Source organism: Rhinolophus sinicus, chromosome 14, assembly GCF_057876585.1.
Source record: "Rhinolophus sinicus isolate RSI-liver-muscle chromosome 14, RSI-T2T, whole genome shotgun sequence".
In the NCBI taxonomy this organism is placed as follows: Eukaryota; Metazoa; Chordata; class Mammalia; order Chiroptera; family Rhinolophidae; genus Rhinolophus; species Rhinolophus sinicus.
Genome location: NC_142514.1, coordinates 27192696 through 27200730, shown reverse-complemented (window position 1 = coordinate 27200730; position 8035 = coordinate 27192696). Strand labels below are relative to the sequence as shown.

The window sequence follows — 8035 nt, the reverse complement described above, 5'->3', positions numbered from 1 at the left end:
TTCATAGCCATGGCACTGGTATCCCTATCACCGGACCAGTTCCGCAACTTGATTTGGGTTGTTTCTCATTGTGTAGCCCAGAATATGATTCTTCTCTTCAGTCCCCACATTGATTCTATGAGTTACTTAATATCCTTGTGATAAATTTGTTTTCTGCTTACAATACCCTGGTTGGGATTTTGTTATTTGCAGTTAAGAACCCCGATGAATACATGTAAAAAAGACAAATCCTCCCACTTGAGTAGGGTTTCTGCCAGCAAGATTCGCAGTTTAAGGAACGCCCTTTGCATTAACAAAGTATGGCAGTAAGTGATAAAGTAGATTAAGTAATGCTATCATATATTCTACTTGTATTAGTCAGGGTTCTCCAGATGTACCATTTTCCCCCAAAATAAGACCTAGCCGGACAATCAGCTCTAATATATCTTTTGGAGCAAAAATTAATGTAAGACCCGGTCTTATTTTACTTATTTTACTTATTTTACTATAAGACCGGTTATAATATAATATAATATAATATAATATAATATAATATAGTATAATATGATATAATATGATATAATACCGGGTCTTATTTTAATATAAGACCAGGTCTTATATTAATTTTTGCTCCAAAAGATGCATTAGAGCTGATGGTCTGGCTAGGTCTTATTTTGGGGGAAACATGGCACATACATATGATAAAGTAGCTCACGTGATTTTGGAGGCTGAGAAGTCCCACAATCTGCTGTCTGAAAGCTGGAGACCCAGGAAAGCTGGAGATGTAATTCAGTCCAAATCCAAAGGTCCGAGAACCAGGGGAGCTGATTAAATCTCAGTCCAAGGCCCGGAGAAGACAAGATGAGATGTCTCACTTCACCAGCAGGAAGTGAAAGGGGTGAATTCGTCCTCCCTCCATGTTTTGTTCTATTCTGACCCTCAGTGGGTTGGATAAGGCCCACTCACATTGGGGAAGGCAATCTACACTACTGGTTACTTTTTCCTTTGTTGTACTTTTAAATTCCCTCTTTAATTTATTTCCACTTGAAAGATAATTAAATTATATTTAATAGCTGATAATAACAATGTCTGTGATTTGGTTGCTTCTACTTGTTGGAATTTGTTTGTTTCCTTGTGTGGTTAGAGACTTTAAAAAAAAATATTGTGAGTCATGTTACTTGAAACTTTGTGGGAAATCTTTGAGGCCTGAGTTGAATGGTATTCTTCAAGAGAGAGTTTAGATTTTTTTTCTTCCAAGTGCCCAAAGGTCCTAACAATCCAGAAAAACTTTAATTTTCATCTTGGAGTATTGGGGGCTACACAGATAAGGTGAGTATGTCTCTAGGTAAATACATATTAGTGGAGGTATGGGGTGGAGAATTCTCAGGAGATAAATTTTTTTTGTTTATTGTTTTACTTTACTCTAATCCAAGGCTAAAACAAGACAGGCCCACATCCCCACTGTCCTCCTAGTTTGGCAGGGTTTTTTTTTTTTTTTTTAGTTTACCTACTGCCCACTGAGGACATTAGCAATTTGGGGTTTGGGAAGGTTCTGCCTTGTCTCCATGAAAACACAGGTATTATTAGGTCACTAGGAATCCGTAGTATTAGGTCACTAGGGATCCATATATGCCCCCCAGGGCAAATAAGGCTCTCACAATTGCTTACTCCTGTGGATTCCTTACATACCAGTCAAGGTCAGACATGCATTTAAAAAGATTCTTTACATTTTCATATAGATTTTTTTTTTTAAGGTTCTGCTGTACCGGGTTTTCTGTGGATGGTTAGTATGTCTTCATAAACAGAATCTCTTTTTAAGATTTTATACTTCTTTTGGCTATATAATGCTAAATCTCAGAAAGGAATGCTAATTTATGGGGATACTTATATTTTTCAGTTCATCTAACATATTTAGGAGAGAACTCAGCATTTGGGAAACATGCTCTAGGGAATCTGGAATATTACAACGAGTAACTTTATGCAGCCTAGATTATATTGCTTACTATTGAGGGTCCCCTGATCTGGGACAGATCACTCTACACACATCCAGTGACTCACCTATAGTTTTACCACCCACGAAGGATTAGGATTCAGACAAAGAGCTTGCTGGCCAGAAGCCACAGAGACATGACTTGACACCTGCTGGTGGTTAGGGAGCCTTCATTTGCTAAAAGAGGGAACTTTGTCTATGCTCCCCAATTCGAAAGTTCAACAAACATTTATTGTTTCATACTTTGTGTCATATTTTGGGCATGAGTGCATGGATACAAAGATGAAACAGAGAAGGTCACTGCTTTTAAAGAACACATACTATTGGGGCGTGCCCTTTAGCAGGAAAAGAGAAAGACACAGATAATTTAAATACATTATGGTAAGTATTATGATGTGGGTGAAATAATAGAAAATACATATTGGTCTCTGCCTCCAGTTCCTGGCACAGAGCGCCTAAAACCCTTGCAATTCCCCCATGTGATAGGAGCACTGGCATCATCTTTTGTTCTAATGAGATGACTCTGGATGGCTCCTGGATGGCTCCTGAATGGTGGCTGGTCACCAGAAAGACTAAGCTGTGATTAGAAGCTTGGAATTTTCAGCCCCATCCACTACTCTCTAGAGAGGGGAGAGAGGCTAGAAATAGAGTTAATATTTGATCATGCCTACATGAAGAAGCCTCCATAAAATCCCAACAGTATGGGGTTTGGAGAGCTTCCAAATTAGTGAACACGTCCACATATTGGGAGGATGACACACCCCAACTCCAAGGAGACAGAAAATACTATGCATGAGACCCTCCCAGACTTTGCCCAGTGTATCTCTTCATCTGCCTGTTCATCTGTATCCTTTATCATATCATTTAATAAACTGGTAAATGTGTTTCCCTGAGTTCCCCGAGCAACTTTAGCAAATTAATCAAACCCCAAGAAGGGAAATATGAGAATCTCTGATTTGTAGTCAAGTTGGACAGGAGTTGTGGGTAACCTGGGGAAGCTACTACTTGCGCTTGGCATCCGAAGTGGAGGGGCAGTCTTGTGGGACTAGGCCCTTAACATGTGGGATCTGACACTATTTGCAGGTAGATAGTGTCAGAATGAAGTTAAATTGTAGGACACCCAACTAGTATTGCAGAGAACTGTTTAATGGGCGAACCTCCCTACACACACATTTGATAACCAGAAGTGTCAGAAGTGAAGTATTCTGTGTGGAGAGTGAAGGAAACACAGAGGAGGGAAAGTCTGGGTTTCCCCCCATACAATGTGGTAAGCTCAGAGTGCCATGGAAGAGGTTAGTTTACGCTGCATCTCCACACAAGGAACTCTCTTTAGCGCCCAGATTTACTTCTTTTAGTTTCAGCTACAAGTAGAGACAGAGTACGGTCTTCCTGTCCCCACTGCAAATTTTTAGGAAAGGGGAACGAATTGGGCCTACCTGAGTCGAATGTCGTCCTGCTCTGGTCAAATCACTGTGACCAATGCTGGTCACAGAAGACATATATGACAGCCAAAGTCCCGAGGGATGGTGTGAGTAGGAGCTGTTCTCAGAGAAATAAGGTTGTGGTGAGCTGGAAGGATATCTGGTGCTGCCTTTCTGTAGCATCCAAACCTGAATCAATCCTACCACCCTCCTTTTATGTTCTTTGCCTGAGCAGCTAAGAGTTGCTGGAGAAAAAAAGCCACACAAACATTTGTAGAAATTTAAATGGAAACATCCAAATAAGAAAAGATCCTTTAGGCCTCATGATAGATAGGTGGGGAGGGATGGTGCTAGTTTGGGTAGCATTGCGAAGGAAACTGATTTGCTGGCCCCACAGGGGCATGATCTTGGTGAAGTCAGAGTCCAAGGTCAGACTCTGAGGTTTGCAAGCTTAGAAACATGAGCTTGTCACGCTCTTGGAACTGATGTGATTTGTAGGTACTGATTCACGTTAATAAAATTCACATGCAACTGATGTACAACTCCTATATAAGAATTTATTAATTTACAAAAAAAATTCATATCAGCCCTCCTCAGATCTGTTTTAAAAATACCTTTTTGAACCTCAACTCAATGTCACACCCTGTGCTGGGTGCTGGTGACACAGAGATAAATAAGACACAGGCTTTGTTCACTAAGAGCTCCCTAACTTACGTGTATTCAGTATGGGCAGACATCTTTATTTTCTGAAATTACACAGCTAAGGAAACCAAATCGTAATTGGGAAGTAGCTTGCTGAGGATGAAATAAGAACAAAGGAGGTTGGTTGGAGGGTTGGAATGGTCATTTATACCTCAGACATGCTAGATCCAGCTTTATGTGGTGGGGAGAACTAGATACTGGAGGAGATCTGGCACAACCGTCCTCCTTGCAGTTCTGTGACCAAGAACGGCCAATGTTTTTGTCTTCTATGCTGTTTGCACTTCCATGGTTGCCCATAGCTCTTTTGAGCAGGGGTCAAAAACAAGTCTACTTTCTTTAGACATTGTCCATTTTATGTGAAAGCTCAATCTCCAGTCCTGGGGGCTGAATAGTGTTGGTGGCATTCACCTTGGGTTTCAACCATTTTGCATTGACTTTACTGTCATATCACTGTGGACAGGACCTGCTTTCCTTAGTTTCTCACTTCCTGAGGGACCCTCCCTCTCTTCTCATTGTGAATCTGTGCCGTTCTGATTGGATTCTGGATACCCTTCTGAGAACCTCTATACTACTTTGTTCATGTTCCTCCTCTCTTCCTAGCTGTTTTTTTTCAGACATTTGACCATTTCCTTCAATCTTCTACCCAACCTTGATCCCTCCATCTCCTAGCAGGTGACTTTGCCATCTACTTTAGCTAGAAAATCGGGGTGGGGTGTACCTCCCTCATACGCAGGTACAAGCTCCCTATAAAACACCTCAGCTGCCCCTCTCTAGTGCTTTGGGGCACCTCCCAACACCCCATCCCCACCCCATTCAGCCTACTTGCTCTGTCCCCTCCGGTTCTCATCTACTTTTATGGCATCTGAGTCTTGCCTTCCTGCTCAGTCCCTATGGTGGGCAGTATATCTGGTTCTATGGACTGAATTGCGTCCCCACCCCCACCCACAATTCATATGTTTGAAGCTCTAACCTCCAGTGTGATCGTATTTGGAGATGATGCCTTTGGGAGATAATTAGGTGACAAGGGGGAAAACTCTTCCCTTACTCATTAAGCCCCATCAGTGCTACTCTCTTAACGTCTTTTGAAACTCTTCCTTCCTCTCTGCTCTCCTGCCTGGGCCCTGGTGAAGTCCACTTTATCCATTACCTTGACTCTTGCAGCAGCCTGGCTGGTCTTGCCTCCAATCTGGTCCCCTCAAAACCATTCTTTACACTGCATGCCCCAACAACCTATTTAAAATGCAATCCAAAATTCTGTCTCCCTAGTTAAAAACCTCTTTTTCTGTGACTCCCTAGTACCTATAGGATAAAGTTCAAGCCCTTTAGCAAGGTGCACGAAGCCCTACCTGACTTGACACAGCCTGTTCGATTCTGACTTGTAGTAGTTCCTGTCAGGGTCTGTCCAGTTGCCTGGCCTCTCCAGTGGGACTGTGCTGCTCTTTCCCCTAACAACTATGGAGAACTCCTGTTCATTTTTCAAAACCCACCTTGTACGTCATCTCCTCTAGGAGCTTTTCCAGAACCCTCCCCTAGGGGGTGAAAGCCCCTCTGATCCCTGCTGCCTGAATCTTGAGCCAGCATCGACCAAAGAATGTCATTCTTCTCTTCCTAGTAGAGCACGAGGGCAAGGACCTGTTAATCTACCTCTTCACCCCCAGGGCCTAGCCCAGGCGAGTCATTCTCAAACTGCGTTGAATGAATAATCAGAAACTGGCAGACCTATTTCACCAGGGCCCAGGTTCTAACCAGTTTGGTGGAAAGAGCCAGGGGCTTGTGACTAAATTCCTGCTGTGCATCATCAAGTCACCCACCCTGGTGCCCAGTACCAGGCCTGGCTTCCCTCCAGAGCACAACCAGATGCAGGGTCTTTCCCCACAGAGCTGAGAACGGAAGGCAGAAGACCCAGACATAGAGCAGGAGGGTAGGACTCAGAGGAGGGATGGAGTTCAATGCCATGGCCACGGAGAAAGAGCAGAGAGGCTGTCACAGGCTCCCTGGCTCAGACCCAGGCAGGCGGAGGGGGAGGACTCATTCATCCAGGGCCAGCCCAGGAGTGAGACTGCGGAGCTGGCTGGCCCGGCCCAGGCCTGGGGTCAGGGCTGGGAGAGGATTTCCTCAGGCTCCCTCCCCCAGTGCAGAGCCGCTGGGAACCTGTCGGACAAATTTAGTTCGGGGAGGGGCCAAGGAGTGCCTGTCAGCGCAGAAAGTCAGGGCAGTAGAGGCAGCCCCTTGGCGGAGGACGCCCGGACCCGGGGAGCAGCCTGTCCTGCCTGGGACGCCCGTTGGCCTACCGAGGGAAGGAGGTAAGTTGTGGAGCTGGGAGCGGGTGGAGGGAGTCCCTCCTTGGGGAGAAGAGAGTTGGTGGCAGGAAGCATGGGGGCAGAGGTGGAGGCAGCGGGAGGCGCAGGGCTGGTTAGAGTGCTTCCATGGCAACCTCCCTTCCGGAGTAGCCTTCAGAAGTGGCCTCTAGGGATCTTGCAACTTTCTTTTTAAAGTTGGCAACACCTTAGGCCAGGAGTCAAGGGGCTGTTTCTTGATTTTTCCGCACGGACATGATGGAAGGACCAGGTAATGCTCTTCCCCATCCCTGCCCTGGTCTTCTCTCCCTTGAATACATTCTCCCCAGTAACTCCCCAACTCCTGCCTCCCAGTTTTTTCCTCTCTTCAACTGAGTACGTTCCTAGCCCTCCCGTGGTGCTCGCCCTCTGCCCTGTCTAGGGTACTGGAGACCGCAGTCAGGGGGGACAGTCTCTGCTTCTTCCTGCAAAGTGCCTCCCCAGGATTATTTGTTTCCTCCTTCCTGGTATGGGATATCTGAGGGATTTCATTCATTTATGTATTTGTTATTATTCATTTGTTTACTCATCATTGTTTGAACATGTATCTGGATTCTCTGGGGTGGGGGAATACACAGAATTTCTGCTCTTCCTGGGAATAAGAAAACTGAAATTTATTTCACAAACATTTAATGATCATCTATCAGCTGGTGGTCAGTGTGGCATAGAGGAAAATTTTTTTGGCGTTACAGAGACACCTGATTTCATATCCCACTTCTCCTGTTCTCTTCCTGAGCCTCAGTTTCCTTATCTGTAAGATGATGTTGTTATGAAGATGACATGAGACAATGCATGTCACACACCCAGCTGGCACATATGGAGCCTCAATGAGCATCCATGCTCTTCCTTTCTTTTTGGCCCCCTTCCTACCACGTCCCTCCCTAACTGCCACCTCCCCCGCTCTATTAGGCTTGTAAAGCTGTGTAAGTCAACTTCTGGCCTTGACAGCACTTAGGCAGTCTTGTAAACACAGAACAATGAAGAGAAGGAGGTGAAGAAGGGCTGGGGGTGGGGCTCAATAAGGAAGGTGTCTCCTGGAGGTTTGAGGTAAGAACTCTGGCCCAGGGCTGGAACCTGGAACTTGAGGGATGTGTTGTCCCCAGCCAGCTCTCCTGCTGTGTTTCTAAATCTGCACATTCACACTGAACAAGTGAGGGGAACTGCTAGTCCCTAAAACCAACTCTGCTTTTAAATGCATGATCTCATTTCACCATAACCCTGTTGTGATATTATCCCCATTTTACAGATGAGGAAATGAAGATACTAATAGGCTAAATGATTTGCCAAAGGTCACATGACTAATAAGTTTCTCTGTATCAGAAAGAATAAAAGGACATCATTTCCCAACTTCCTAGACATCAGCTTCTCACTTCCTGTACGTCCCCTGCTCTAGGCGGCTTCATCCAAGTGAGAAGAGCACACTCCTTCCCTGTGTTGTTAACCCATTCACTCATTCATACATCATTCATTCAATCAAGTGCTCTATTGGTCCCAAGAGGGCAGTGACAGTGTCTGTTGGTTCACAGTTGTATAACCAGCAACTTTAATATCCCTGATACAGAAATGTTTGATGAATCCCCTGTGAGTAGATGAGTCTTGCAAACATT

General features: G+C 44.8%; 1 protein-coding gene across 1 annotated transcript in view; it reads left to right on the top strand.

Moving 5' to 3' along the window:
- Positions 1-6151: 6151 nt before the first annotated feature.
- Positions 6152-8035, top strand: part of RHBDL2 (rhomboid like 2) — a 43218-nt gene continuing 41334 nt past the window's right edge. The window contains exon 1 of the mRNA XM_019726583.3: positions 6152-6395. The gene's annotated coding sequence lies outside the window, so the exon portion shown is untranslated. The remainder of the gene's footprint in view (positions 6396-8035) is intronic.